Below are 15894 nucleotides of genomic sequence, written 5' to 3'. Positions count from 1 at the left end.
TAAAATTATTCTCCTGCTGTGTAGTGGTTGACCTCTTGATTACCTAATTCAGGGATGCAAAAAGCAGAAGGACACACATCACCAAAACTGCCCGGCTGACTATGAAGGAATAGGCCCTACAGGAGATGTTGCTGGAGAGTTACCTAGTGCCTAGAAGCCCTCTCTTATGAACTAGGGGAGTCAGGATTGACCAGACGAAGTACTGACAACAGTTTGAAGCTATGTCTGAAGATTAAACCATTGACTGGGGCAACCCACTTGGGTGGAGCGCAGGTACCCCCACGTATCCACCCATGGATTTTGGTGCATTTCCAGATCTACCATTAGTGGTACACCTGGAAATGCATCAAAACTCAACACCTCTTCAGGGGAGGCATAATCGTGAGAGATATGTTTATTTCTCCTTGTTTTTTCCTCGTTTTACATGTGGTGCATTCTACAGCATACATAGAACTAGCAAAATGTCTCTGAAGATTGTTTTTGTGCAACAAGGTGTCCCTTTCTGCACCAAAGCTATCCTGCCTCGAACATAGGCACCCTTGCAACATGACATATGAGTGCCTGCATTGGAGCTAGGCATCCAAAAATGCACCAGTGCTAGGAAAGGGCAGGAATGCACTGTATAATGTTAAATATGGTGCATCTCTGCCCTTTATCACAGCGCAGCAAGCTGGCTTTTTGCAATGGGCTGCGTGTAAATATGATAAATATGCACCTAAATGCTACTAGTGAGCCTGCAGCACTGACTGTGCTACCGTCTTTTGTTACTATTTTAAACATGTCTAAAGTCTACCATTGCTGCCTGTGTGTAGTTTTAAGCTGCCATGTTGACCTACCAAAATAAACCTTTTGCCAGGCCCAAACCTTCCTTTCTAAAATATATGTCACCCTTAGGGCCGGCTGTGACAAGTTTAGAACTTCCTCTCCTTTTCAAAGGCATACATGGGTATAAATACCAGACCTTAGACATCAACTCTTCAGTACACTTCTAGATCTGTGGATACTCTGCCTGGAAGAACTGGTGTTCTACTGAAGGACTGCCTCTCTGGTAAACTACTGCCCTGCTGGACTGCTGTCTTGCTGCACTGACCTGCTACTTGCTGCCCTCTTGCCTGAGTGAGAAGGACTGGACCTGTATCTCTTGAACCCAGAACCCTAGAGTGACTCCAATGGATAGTTGGCTGGCCTTCTGGTCTGAAGCCTCAGGGACACAAAATGCTTCCAACAACCTTGCTCTTGCACCTAGACTCTGCCATCTGTGAGTCTACCCTGCCAAGTGGTGCCACTCAAGTCCTAGACCCTTAGTAGTAAGTCTAACGTGCTCTGTCAGCCTCTGTGAATCCAGTGGAACCGATGCATCTCCTCTGCTGTGCAGTGCAACCCTGAGCAGAACCGAAGCACTGCCATGGCTGCATGGATTGGACACATCACAAAGACTTGCATCATCTCTGCAGCCTCATTGGAACTGCCAGTGAGCAACACATCCTTAGTGCAGGCCCTCGCATCAATAGCAGCCTCAATGGCACTGCCAGACTCTACAGCACAGCCTCTCAGTTCCTTGTACAAGATGCATTGCCCCATCTGAGCGACATATCCTCGATGTCAAACTCACATCATTGCAAGTCCTCATAAACCTGATCCTCGGCAATGATGCAGGACCTTGCATTACAGCCTTGCAGCAGCTCAAAACCAACACATTGCTTCAGCTGCATGTTGCATCTTCCAGGCAAATCCTTGCAATGCTCTGCAAATCAGGATTCAAGGTAATTTTTTCTAGGGGCCAAACAAGACTCCTGTAGCCAGCCCACACTTCATCCCGGTCAGCCTGCAATTGTGACTTTATCCCGCTCTGGCAGGACCAGAACTTGACAGTTGGTGCTTTGTTCTTATTGGTGCTATTTTCACTGAAATCTTTTAAATTGCATTTCGCCGATTCTACTGATAGGATTATTGTTATTTTGGTCCTATTTTCTAACTTGATGTGGGATCCTTTTTATTTGGTGTTTTTCACATTATTATTGTTTGACTTGTAGCACAATGACTTTACACATTGCCTCTAAGTTAACCCTTAGTGCTCTGTGCTAAACTACCAGAGGGTTGAGCAACAGGATAATTTAGGGTTGCTTTATGCCTCACCCTGACTGGTATTGTGGTTGCTGCTTTACTAGAGCTTACAAATCAGCCAGCCAACAATTCAATTTCTCACAATCACCCTTTAGTAGCTTGCATAAAGCAGAAAGGCTTTCTTCGCAGAACCCATGTGGCTGATGCACAACAACAGAATATAACAATACAAGTAAGAAATGAACCCCCACTTTATAAACCTGGTAAGATAAAAGTGCAACAAGGAGAAATATGACACCAAAATGAAAAATAAATAGATATCAACAGTCATTGCAAAATCAAAAAACGATTGAGAAAAAAGTAACATTAAAATCAGTTTCATTCTACAGGGTGTGATAGAATGGGTCTCCTTGATGGCCAACCTGTCAGGAAATTAAGTCACAAAATGTATTTTTTCTGTAACCGTGTTTTACTGACGTAAATGTGTGTGAGGCACACCTTATCCTGTATTAAGGCACAGCTACTAATAGATGTTCTCTGAATCAGGCTTTATTATTCATGTGTAAGTCACATCTAAGACATCAGTAATATAGGTTTTGTCAAGAAAATGTTTTGAGCAGAAAGGCTATTTGTCTTGTATGAAACCAAGGGCCTTATTTATACTTTTTGGTGCAAAACTGCACTAAGGCAGTTTTGCCCCAAAATGTTTTGCACCGGCTTGCACCATTTTTTAGCACCAGCTGGGCACCATATTTATGGAATGGTGCAAGCCGGTGCAAAGGGTAGGCTAGCTTAAAAAAAAATGACGTTAGGCAGTTTTGAGTCAAAATAAATGATTCTGACCAGATTAGCATAATTTTTTGACGCTAAGGGGCATATTTATACTCTGTTTGCACTGAATTAGCGTCATTTTTTTTTTACTCTAATTCAGTGCAAAACTAACTCCATATTTATACTTTGGTGCTAGACCCGTCTAGCACCAAATTTATGGAGTTAAAGTCATTTTTTGGAAGTGGAAACCTACCTTGCCTTAATGAGATGCAAGGTAGGCGTTCCCGTGCAAAAAAATGACTCTATGGCCTTAACACCATATTTATACTCCCATGTAAAAATGGTGCAAGGGAGGGAGGAGGGGTCAAAAAATGGGGCAAAGCTTGCTTTGCCCCATTTTTTAAGACCTGGGTCAGGGCAGGTGTTAGGGGACCTGTGGCCCTATTTCCATGGCGGAACACCATGGAATAAGCCCAGAGGTGCCCTCCCTAGGCCCTAGGGGGACCCCCACCCACACTAGAGGGACTGCGAGGATGGGGGACCCCATCCCAGGTAAGTACAGGTAAGTGCATTTTATTTTTGAAAGTGCCATAGGGGGCCCTGAAATGGGGCCCCATACATGGCACCGGGTGCAATTGCCATGCCCAGGGGACCCCTGTCCTCTGTGCTGGCCACTGGGGTGGTGGGCATGACTCCTGCCTTTTCTAAGGCAGGAGTCATGTGGCATGGTAGGTTTAGCACCATAAAATGACGCTAATCTGGTTAGAGTCATTTTTTTTCACTCTAACCTGCCTAAAGTCATTTTTTGGTGCTAAACCCTCTTCTTCTATACTGCCAGCCCCACCCGACTAAAGTCATTTTTTTAAACTCTAGCCTACCCTTTGCACCGGCTTGCACCATTCCATAAATATGGTGCCCGGCTGGTGCACAGAAATGGTGTAAGCCGGTGCTAAACTTTTTGGTGCAAAACTGAGTCAGTGCAGTTTTGCAGCAAAAAGTATAAATAAGGGCCAATATTTTGTAAGTTTGCGCCACTTTTGTGTCATAAAATGATGTTAATGCGGTGCAAAAAAAGTTTAAATCAGGGCCTTGGTGCTAGATGGGTCTAGCACCAAAGTATAAATATGGAGTTAGTTTTGCACAGAATTAGAGTTTAAAAAAATGACACTAATTCGGTGCAAACAGAGTATAAATATGCCGCAGGGTATAAATATGCCCCTAAATATGGCGTTAAGGCCATAGAGTCATTTTTTGCACGGAAACGCCTACCTTGCATCTCATTAAGGCAAAGTAGGTCTCCACTTTCACAAAATGACTTTAACTCCATAAATTTGGTGCTAGAGGGGTCTAGCACCAAAGTATAAATATGGAGTTAGTTTTGCACTGAATTAGAGTAAAAAAAAATGACACTAATTCGGTGCAAACAGAGTATAAATATGCCCCCAAATGTGTTAGTTGAGCTCTTTACTGTTTGCTCCAGTCGAAAGCCAGAATATCAATATCGATTCTGTTGACCTACGTGTGGAAAGGGTATTTTGCCCTGGTTCTCAGCATATCACTGCCATGAAAAGGGAAATGTTTGAATTGTACATAATCTGATAACCTTTTACCGGAGGAGGCAGTGGTTCTTCTAGAAATACTCAGATCCTTTTCTTAGGCGTTGTATAAATGTACATCATTTTGCAGTTCTTGTGACGAGCTTAATTTAGATTGTGATTGTCTATAAACCAATTTTTATTTTGACAAAAAACTGTCATTTGTATGCTCATTAGAACACGCTCACATTCTTGGGCTGTGCAATTGTTAGTATGGCTGACCTGTAGTTGAAGACTGGATATCCGTCTAGGGGGAGAGAGCATGGTTTAGTTAATGTAATGGGGACAGGTCTGAAGTATTATTTGATCACACTCTGATTGGTTAAGTGGTAGAATGATGACATCTGTGAATGGTTTAGGGCTGGAGCTCATTGACAAGATTATGACCCTTTACATCAATATTTGTAAACACATTGAGGAAAGGCTTTTGTTGGTAAGCAATAGCTTGCCTCTGTTTATGCTGAGCAACTAATCAGATGCTGGTGCTTTGATGGTGTAGTCATCACTCTGCTATGCCTTTCTGTCCAAGAGATGGTGTATGGCTGGTGTTGTTTCTGGCCTCAATATAGATGCATGACTATATTCTGACCACACGAGCAATAATTTCATATTCTCAAACCCAAGATTTTGGAAGGTGGCAACTCCACATGGATGTTTTGGTATGATGGGAATATGTATCATGTTCTTCAACAGAGATTTCCTCTTTGTTATGGTACCTCATTATTTTTGATGGTTTCCTAATTTTGTCTTCCCGTGACATATTCTTCAGATTATTTTATTATCTTGCTTTCTGTGGTCTTCCTTCTAGGTATGATTTTTTTCGGTTGCGAGAGTCAGTTTTAGAATTGACTCTCATTCTCCTTTTCTCTTCATGCTACCATCCTCGCCCTGCAAGTTCATGATCTTCTTTTGGGATGGATAAACTGCACTGCCTGCTCCTCCCACATTTTTCCTGTGAGATATCCGTTTCACTGATGCTCTGTTCTTCTTACAGAATTGTAGACTTTCCTTCCTAGAATTCAGGCTACATGGCTGTTGACTCTTTGGATCTGGGGTAGAACCAAAAGGCTGAACATTCAGCAACACAGTCTGAGAGATAACAGCTGCCATCAAGCTCTGCACACATAAAGCTTTATTCCAAGTGCCCAATAACCATGATTCAGCTGCAAACAGAAATGTGCTGCAGAAACCAGATGACCAATTGTCAACACATTTCACACCTTTTACCCACACACATGTTACCAGGTAACACCTGCAGCACTTTGCATGAGGCATCACAGAAAGATTCTAAGGTGGCTGGCTCAGAGTAGAAAAAATGTAGATTATTACTACGTTATTCCTCATTACAAGCTATGGAAATCTTCATTGAGAAGCTATACCTGTTATAGGAAATATTGTACCCTCTAGCATTGGTATTTATTCGGTGTGATTGTAATGCCCAAGCACCAGGTTGCTTGAAATGAGTCCCATAATGTTCTAACTCTAACACCCTCACTATAATTTAAATTTGATGCAGTAATTTCACCCTGCAATTTGCAATAAAGCAGGGTGCGTAACTTAACAGGTGCACAATTACTGCACCACTCCAAGCTTTGGGTCTCGAAAAAAGGGATAGAATGCTAATTAAGGGCCATATGTACGAACACATTTTCTCATTGACACAGAATGGGAAAAACCCTTTGCTACATCTGGCCCTAAGTGTATTGCACCCATTCAAGTTGTGCAGACCTCAGATATTTAGAATTTGCTCTACAATATTCACCAGGCAATATCTGGAAAAAATGTCATGGCAAACATTCTAAAGGGACCCAAACTGCACCCCACTTGACCCCACGATTTGAGCACAAACAAGAATGTGCATGAATTACCAATGCCACCCACTTTAGAATGAGATCCCAGGTTTTTTAATTCCCAAAACTAGTGTTGGCCTTAGATTATCTCTCTAGCCACCATATCAGCCGTGTTGTTAAAGGTAACAGCACTAGTCTCTCTATGAAACATCCCCAACATCAACTCCCGAACAACGAAGTTGTGGAAGTCGTGGACAACGAAAGCAGAACAACGCACATGCATGGTTAAGGCACAGAAGAAGAGAGTTGGCTTCATCGGAGAACGTGATCAGGTAAGTGGGGCTGGGGCCGTTTTAGGGGCGGGGTGGGAGTTCAGGGAATTTTTGGTTTTAGGGGTGGGGGTTTGGGGTATTTTTAGTTTTTAGGGGTGGGGGGCTGGTGTGGTTTAGCGGCTGGGGTGGGAGGGTCAGGGCATTTTTCGTTTTAGGGGTGGGGGTTGGGGTATTTTTAGTTTTTGGCAGTAGGGGATCAGGGTGGTTTAGGTTTAGGGGTGGGGGATGGGGGTCAGGGCATGAATAGTTTTAGGGGCTTGGGTGGGGTATTTTTTGTTTTTATGGTTGGGGTGGGGGATTGGGTAGTTTAGGTTTTAGGGAGATGGGGGGTCGTGATAGTTTTAGGGGCAGGGGTGGTGGGGACCGGGACAGTTTAGGTTTTAAGGGGTGTGGGTAATGGTAGTTTTAGGGGTGGGGATCGGGGTACTTTAGGTTTTCGGGGCTGGGGGGTCGCAGTAGTTTTAGGGGTGGGGGCAGGGGGTTCAGGGTACTTTTTTGGGGGGTCAGGGTAGTTGAGGTTTTGGGGTGGGGGGTCAGGGTATTTTTTGTTTTTGGGGGCAGGGTGGGGGGTCTGGGTAGTTTAGGTTTTTTGGGGGTGGGAGATAGTAGTAGTTTTAGGGGTAGGGGTGGGGGATCAGGGTAGTTTAGGTTTTAGGGAGAAGGGGGGGTCGTGGTAGTTTTGGGGGTGGTGGTGAGGGGGTTGGGGTAACTTAGCTTTTGGGGGGTGGGGGTCATGGTAGTTTTAGGGGTGGGGTTGGGAGGTCGGGGTAATTTAGGTTTTAGGTTGGTGATGGTCGCAGTAGTTTCAGAGGTGGGGGGTCGGGGTATTTTTTGTTTTTATTGGCAGAGTGGGGGAGGGGCGGGGGTTGGGGTATTTTTAGTTTTTAGGGGTTGGGGTGGGGGGTCAGGTGAGTTTAGGTTTTAGGGAGGGTGAGGGGTCATGGATGGGGTGGAGGGGTCGAGGTAGTTTAAGTTTTAGGGGAGGGGGTTGGGGTAGTGGTAGAATAGTTTTTAGGGGTGGGGGCTGGGGGTTGGGTTACGATTGTGTTAAGGGTGCGGGATTAGGATGGGGGGTGTCACATGCTGGAACCATGCATGTCGTTCACACATGCATTTACCAGGAATGCCTATATAACGAAAAGTCATTGTTAAGCCATTCGTGGTAAAGGCATGCGTGGTAACAATGCAGTAGTTGTTCCGACCGCGTTGTTTAGGCATGCGTGGTTCCAGCATGCGTTGTTCTGACTCTTATTCGTCTCTCTTTCATCACCTTGTTATAGCACACTTTCTTCACACGTACCCTATTACTTTTTCCAAACTCTTTTGGTCGGATATCACGAAATGGCTCTCTCCACCTATTTTGCCAATAGCTGCTGAAACCTTAGCAGATGATACAAAATAAATGAAATAACCAATTGGGTATAAAGTTAGGTTGTCAGGACTAGTTTTTTGTGTACGTTTTGAAATCCAATAAAAAGATGCTAACCAGGATATATTCTAAATTAGATGACTCAAGGAGCCACAACAACTCTACTATAACATGTTATTTAAGCATCCCTACCAAGAAGATTTGTGATCAAAGTCACCAAATGTTGGTAGAAGGTAGAAAAACTACCATAGACGTCAACAGTTTGAGTTCAGAAGCAAGTGGTCTAAGACACAACTGACTTTGTGTTCTGCTGTACCTCAGCATGAAGCACCATTACCAAAGTCCCATCCCCAACTCTTGTCTTTTCTTGCCTCACTTCTGCTATTAGGGTTCCTCCCGCATGTACTTCCAAAAACAGTGCTCTTGAGCAGTGCATCCATTTACTGCTCTCGGTCATGACTCCCTCACTATCTCCAACCAGCAACTCCATTGTGTGTAGTAGACTCTCGTTTCTTATCCATCTTTAAAGGTATTTGCCTTATTTCGTTTCACACCCAGCCCTCCAACGACACGGGGAAGGGTGTGCTTGGTGGGGCGGGGTCTTCTCATTCCTTAAAGTCTTAAGCTAACGTCTGATTGCACAGTGCATGTTTTCAACATTATTGGACAAGTGATTTATTTTAAATCATGCACACCGATGCTATTATGTTGGTGTTTCCCAATGCATTCCTGGGATGTCACTAGGAAAAGGAAATGTGTAAAAAAAAAGAAGCGAAATGTGTACTTCAATATGAAGTTTTCGAGTCAAATCAGATATTTTTGTTTTTTTGTCAGCAAACGGTAAACGTAAATAAATAAATACGGGAAATTATGTTTCTGCCGTGCGTTCATTGTGGATGTGATACAGATGATTGCTTGGCGGTGCTCTGGTTCGTTTCAGAGTTGATTGCGAGCACGGACAATCAAAACGCACCCTGTTGTTAGCCACTTACTCATAAATAGGACTGTTTTGTATTTCTATGCCTGGTTGTCCTTCTGTTGTGTTATTGGGGAGATATTTTGATTGGCGCATACAAGGTCGGGGTTTAGCCACCTTGCGAAGAAATTGCAATTTTAAACAGTGTCATATCACGGCCACTGTTCGTTATTGTAGCAACATTAACAGGGTGAGCTAGTTTCTTTAAATACATTTTGCATTGTAGCCTCACTTTACATTCTAACAACTGAAGGTGAGATCAGGATGATATGTGATATTAATGCCGTTTGCCCGGGCTAAGCTCCCCTCCTCATTCATGTTGACACGTTTGGTGACACAAGGTGGTTCGGAGATAAAGGAAAATAATGTAAGGCCTCATGCACCAAGGTCGTGCATAATAGTGAAACTGGGCTTGTTTCGGTTTTGAAAAGGCAGGCGATATTGTCTAAATACAAATCTTCTTTCTTCCTTATCACCGTCCTTGTACATACTATGAACCCTCATCCAGGGGTGACATCCCACACTTGCAGCTAGCTAAACAACTTGATTCCCTCTCACTGTGCTTTACAAACAAGGATGAACGATTAGCATTGCCAGCAGTGCTTATTTAAAGTAGTCTTCAATGACTGTCAAGATCAATGTTGCGTCTTCCACATTTCTGCTAAAGTTCTTCTAGCGAATAACTAGGTGGAACTGAAAGGCAGCAAACTGGTGTTTAAACATGTTTCCCCTTGCAATGCTTCGGACTGTGCAGGAGAATGACACATCTACTAATTGGTGAAACCAAAATGCTCTTGTGGGCTATTTAAACACAGAAAGGAAGGAAAGTAGGAGCAAGGCAGCTGAGATTGGCATAAAAGCCATCCAACCTTAAGTAAGGATTGGCTCAGTGGGTTACGATATACAAGGCTGTCTGTAGGAGGCCATAAAAAGCACACTTTCCGAACTAACTTTGTTTTTTTAAAGTCATTAACATTTTTATCCTAGTTGTAGGCTTTTTTATTTCCAATGAGGGTGAAAATATTGTTCTCAAGCCAGTTTCACCTTTGATTGGCTCAGGCAATGCATGGAAAATTCCCATGCCCTCATCTGCGCTTCACTAGCTACCTTTCCAGGGGAGGCTCACCCCTGTTTTTTTCTTTGTGTCTTTAGGTTAAAAGTCTTCACCTAAAAGTGATGCTTGTTCAAGAGATGTTAAACAACTGCCATGATGTATTCTACATTCGCATATTAGTTGTAAAACATTACCAATTTAACCTATATTGCACGCTAAATAGTTCATTTTCTAAATCTCGATCCCGTTTTAACCCTGGACATTTTAAGTGACAGTTTTCTCTTGCCACTTCTTCATTTATGACATTACAATGAATGCCTTTACCACACATCCTTTACCACGTAGAGTCTTTACAAAGCATTTCATGCAAGTCTTTATATTTACAGCAAACCACTGGCCAGATTCAGAATAAAGAGCTAAAGGAAGCTGATTCCACAACAGAATCCATCAGTTTATTTTCTTTCACTATTAATCCAACAGTTAAGGGAAAGCAGGCTATGGATTCTCCCCTGGATTGTGGCCAAAATATCAAGGAGCAAAATATTCAGAAAGTCAGTGTGCATAGATAAGCAAATTATTATTATTCTTAACTCCACATCTAGGTACCTTAATGATGTATGCATTTTCAGCACATAGATTTGGAGCTAAGTAGAGTAAACTTATACTTACCTCTGCATACTTACATTTGTGTTATTTTGGTCCTTGTTGTTTTTCTCCTCAATATTTTGTCCCCGTTATTCTGCTTTCAAGCTCTCCTGGAAACAATATTAGGGCAGACTACCTCTAACTTAATCTGCAGTCTGAATCAAAAAAGTAAAGTCTTAGTGAGCCATTCCTGATTTGGGTTTTGTGGGTCTCCTGAAACCTTATATGGGTCTAATGAATCAACCCACAAGGGCCAAAAAACCTCTAAGTGAGGAAAACTCTTTAGAAGTTTAATTGGGATAGGTTAAGTGCCTAAATATTGGATTTCCATAAATAGACGTATCTAATTAATCTAACCACTATTTCTTCTGCTGATAATTACTGCAACATTAACGGTTATTTGTGACTTTAACCTAACTGGTAATTGAATTCTGGGATATGTAGTTCTGTTTAGTAGACCTACAAATAAAAGCATGTAAAGTCTTATTTATTAGCTCGCCAAATATTGATAAACATGTCACTAGTGACTTAGTCCCACTTAATAGTTATTGATAGACATGTAGAACAGGTGAATAGAGGATGAATGAAGATAAATGTATTTAGGAAAGTAAGTAACTAAGGGCTTGATTTAGCATTTCAACCACCTAAAATTAGTCTGAATGCTAACATTAAATTCGCCATTAATTCAAACCAATCTCTTATACAATAAACTAAAACTGATCATAAAGCACTTTATTGTTAGCCGTAATTCTGTTTTCAACAACTACACTGGACCGAATCATAATAATAACCATTACACCAACCATATGAGTAAACCTAATCTTAACCCAACACTTGTTAAATATTCTATTGTATACATTTTGGTTTAATAGAGCTGGATTTATAAATGGAACATTAACACCGAATAAATCTAAAGGTAAATTAGGAGAGTGCAAAATTGTGACATTTTTCCTTGTGTTTTAAAAAAAAATTAAGTGAGTTATTTGAAATTCATTTTACTGTTCTTCTGGGTGAGAATTTTACAAGAGAGTATGACCCACTCACAGGTGCTGGAAGTAAGGGTGCTGGGAGGTGATGAAGCACCCTGAGAAGAACCATCTTGGTGTTTAGAAGGTGAATGAACAAAACAATAAAGATTGTTTGAAATTTTGTTTGTAGCTTTCTCATGTGCTGTGCGTTCAAAGACAGAAGTTCAAGGGTAGGCCATGTCTTCTGACAAATTGTTGCTTATTCTTTTAATCGTGCGTTTGCATTAGTTTTCTTTCTCCAACTGCAAAGTGAGAAGATTTTCTAAAGGGAACTATGTGACAATCTTGCTGGTGTGAAAAGAAAGACTATAGTAAATACTATTTTCTTACTAACTACAACATTTAAATACATGCAAATGAGTTGTACCATTATAACAAAATCATTTGGCAGTTCGGGAAATACAAACGAAGCACTTTTTTGAAATTCTAAAGTGAAACAAGAATTTTAATAGATTTAAATGAAGGCACTTTACTTTGTGATTCACAGATGACAAATATTCGCTGAAACACGATTTACATACAATATTATTTGTGCGCTCGATAGTTTAGCATTAAAACTGTATGCAAAATAAGTGGCCAGTTTAATGAACAATGTGCTGTCTATGAATGTCAGTTTGTCACCACACCGTATTTAGTAATGTTTTTGTGACAACAATTGAAGTAATTTCACGTTTAAATAATGACAATTATGGGAATGGTATAGATCAAAGCATCAGGGTTAGAATGACAGTAAGTAGAATGGATAGGAAGTATAGGATGACGTAGGCACACGCCCTTTGCTTCTGTCTTGAGTGTTCCTAAAACACTAGGGACTTCGTTATTTTCTTTTCCACAGCATCTATACTGCTGTAATTATATATATACATATATTTTTAATTACAGACATGTTCTAAGCTGGAGCGTGTCTCTAATAAAATGATAAATCAATGTTCACTTAAACTAATGTTTTCAGGCAAGTAGTAATGCCGCTGCTTCGCCTCCCTATTTGCAAGCCAAAGACTGCCTTTCCTCTGAAGCTGGAGGGTAAGAAAGCAGGCAGCCACCTGAACAAGGTTTCTGAGAGCCACAACGTTAGCTGGCATACAAAACATACATTCCTTTTTCCTCGCTGGCACACAGATGGTGTTCCAGTGCCCAGAACTCCTCTTCCCTCACAAACTGCGAGGGAAGGAGCAGAGAGATTGAGTCTCAGTGCCCCGAAATGATCTTCCATCGCAAACTTTGAGGGAAGGAAGGACCTAATCCTGAAATCTGTCTTCCCTGGTGTGGCATTTACCAATACGCAATAAGCGCTTGGGAATAATTTTAGAACAAAAGAGAGAAAGTGAAAAGCACATTGGGGGATGGTGCTTTGGACACTGTGAAACAAAAACCATAGCTGTCATGTGGCTGCATGTCAAATGCGACATTAACGTTTATTTGTGACTTTACCCTAACAGGTAATTGAATTCTGGGATATGTAGTTCTGTTTAGTAGACCTAAAAATAAAAGCATGTAAAGTCTTATTGACTAGCTCGCCAAATATTGATACACATGTCACTAATGACTTAGTCCCACTTAATAGTTATTGATAGACAAGTAGAACAGGTGAATAGAGGATGAATGAAGATAAATGTATTTAGGAAAGTAAGTAACTAAGGGCTTGATTTAGCATTGGTGGAAGGTGTTACTCCATCACAAATGTGACGGATATCAGGTCAGCTGTGTTGCAATTCCATTATAACCTATGAAAACTCAAATACGGCGGATGGGATATCTGTCACGTTTGTGACAGAGTAACCCCTCTGCCAAACTCTAAATCAGGCCATAAGATATTTAAGTAAGAAAGACAAAAAACATACTGGGGGAGTTGATAAGAGAACTGAGCATCAACACCCTTCAGCTGTGAGACAATACAAGATGTTGAAAGGGATTGTGTTTGGTCAGAAATGTCTCCCTCATAGCATTGTCTGTGAAGTTTTCCAATTGATTGTGTCAGTTACCACAACAATCATGTCTAGCAAGACCCCTCAGTGTTTTTTTGAGGTGAGGTTAGGCACACAAGGTTCACTCCCTTTTGACAGTGGTCTCTGTTCTCTCCTTAGGCTGAAATGGACTGTCAGTGCTGACTGAAAGTTATACCAGGAGGGATGGGACTTTTTCCTATTTTCTTCACATGACTGATACGAAAATAAAAGATATTGAGTGTTGCCTCAGCTAGGTCCTTGTGCTCCATCTATATGTGAACAGTACTTGTTCCTTCAATATTTATGATATACGGTGTACATGGAGTGTGTGTGTGTGGTGGTATAGTGTATGAGGTTTGGAGTTAATCTTTTCGACTCTGTGTGTGGATGGCTGATAAAACGGTAGATGGAGATAAGCTTGCCAAGGTTCTTCTGTGTTTTGAAGACATTAGTCAGGCCTTTAACTTGAGCCATGCTCCAGTAGCTGGAGGGGTTTGCAGTATAAAGGTCTCCCCTGCCCCTTCCTACATCCCCTCTCCGAGGCAGTGTACTGCTGATACGTGAGTAATGTGGACTTTTTGCCTGTGTCTTCCAGCTATCTTCACCTCCACCTTTCTTCATGGCACTTTCAACTCTATCCTCTCCTCCTGCTAATTAAGACAAACAAAGACACTGGCTGTATCTTTACTTTGTGAAGTTTTCCAAAAATGCAAAACAAAGATGTAACCCCAAAACAGAGAGGTGCTATGCATGAATGTCAATTCATTGAAGTGCCAGAGGTTAGCAGAAGTGACATTACACACCACTGAACCTTTACTTTCACTCACACATACGCTTACATATACACACGCATTCACACATACACACACACTGTCACACACATAAACACACTCTTACCCACAAGCGCTCCCAAAACATACATTTGAAAGCATTTCTTACTCACCTCAGTTGCCAGGGATGGTCATGTTCCAGCTAATTGTACTCCATTCTTAGCACAAGCTGCCTATGTATTCACAGTACTGATTGTGCCACCTCTGAGGCAAGGGGTCCCAAAGGGAGTGCCAGGGGTTGCAAGGAATAAGCCAGGAGTCACAGCTGCACTCCCTGGCGACTCCTAAATGATGTCCATGGCACTATGGAATTCATCTGCCACCAGAAGATAAATACTGGTCCGTGTCCCAGGGATTTCTAATTGAACAATGTCTATGGACTGGTGCTCTTGATAGCAACCCCCCTGCCATGTTGGGAAATTAACCTGAAACAAGGCATGGCAAGGCTGAAATTGCCTGTCGGGGCTAGTGGCAACGTACTGGGTCCAGTGATTGCTGGACTGTATCTCTTGGAGTAGCACTTGCCTGGTGGAGTCACTGGCACATTTAACCGGTGATTAGGAGCTGGGCATGCGAGGGGTTAGCAGAAGTGACATCACACACCATTGGACCTTTACTTTCACTCACGCATATACAAATGCATTCACACATACACACACTGTCGCTCCCATAAACACACTCTTACCAGCAAGCACTCATAAATCGTACATTTGAAAACATTTCTTACTCACCTCAGCTGCCAGGGATGGTTATATTCCAGCTAATTGTACTCCATTCTTAGTACAAGCTGCCTATGTGTTCTCATCACTGATTTTGCCACCTCTGAGACCATGGGTCGCAAAGGCAGTGCCAGGGGTCACAAGAGACAAGCCAGGGGTCGCATCTGCAACCCCTGGTGAAAACTAAATGACGTCCATGGTGCTATGGAATTCATCACCACCAAAAGATAAATACTGGTCCGTGTCACAGGGATTTCTCATTGAACAATGTCAATAGGCTGGTGCCCTTGATAGCAACCCCCCCCTGCCATGTTGGGGAGTGAACTGGGAAGCGAACCTGAAACAAGGCCTTGCAAGGCTAAAATTGCCTGTAGGGACTAGTGGCAACCTACTGTGTCCAGAGATTGCTGTACTGTATCTCTAGGAGGAACACCTGTCTGGTGGAGTCACGTGCATATGTAACCAGTGATTATTAGCTGGGCATGGCACATGAGGCACATAACTCTATTAGAATTGCTGCCTGACTCTGGAGGAAGAAGTCAACTACTATGGAAGTGGGTATTATGAATATTCCCCTTGCAGTAGGTAAAGCTGCCCAGGTGAGTGAATAAACGTCTAGCAGCCCGCTGTCCGAGAAAGCTGTGCAGAGGGACCAACGAATCTTCTTTGTAGTATCACTGTGAGGGCCCGTGAGAGTACCTTCCTCCCTGGCCATGTAGAGTTTATGGGAGTTGCCTGTGAGGTTGTAAGCTTTCAAACAGCAAACCGTAAACTG

Source organism: Pleurodeles waltl, chromosome 2_1, assembly GCF_031143425.1.
Source record: "Pleurodeles waltl isolate 20211129_DDA chromosome 2_1, aPleWal1.hap1.20221129, whole genome shotgun sequence".
NCBI lineage: Eukaryota > Metazoa > Chordata > Amphibia > Caudata > Salamandridae > Pleurodeles > Pleurodeles waltl.
This window is presented reverse-complemented; position numbering follows the sequence as displayed.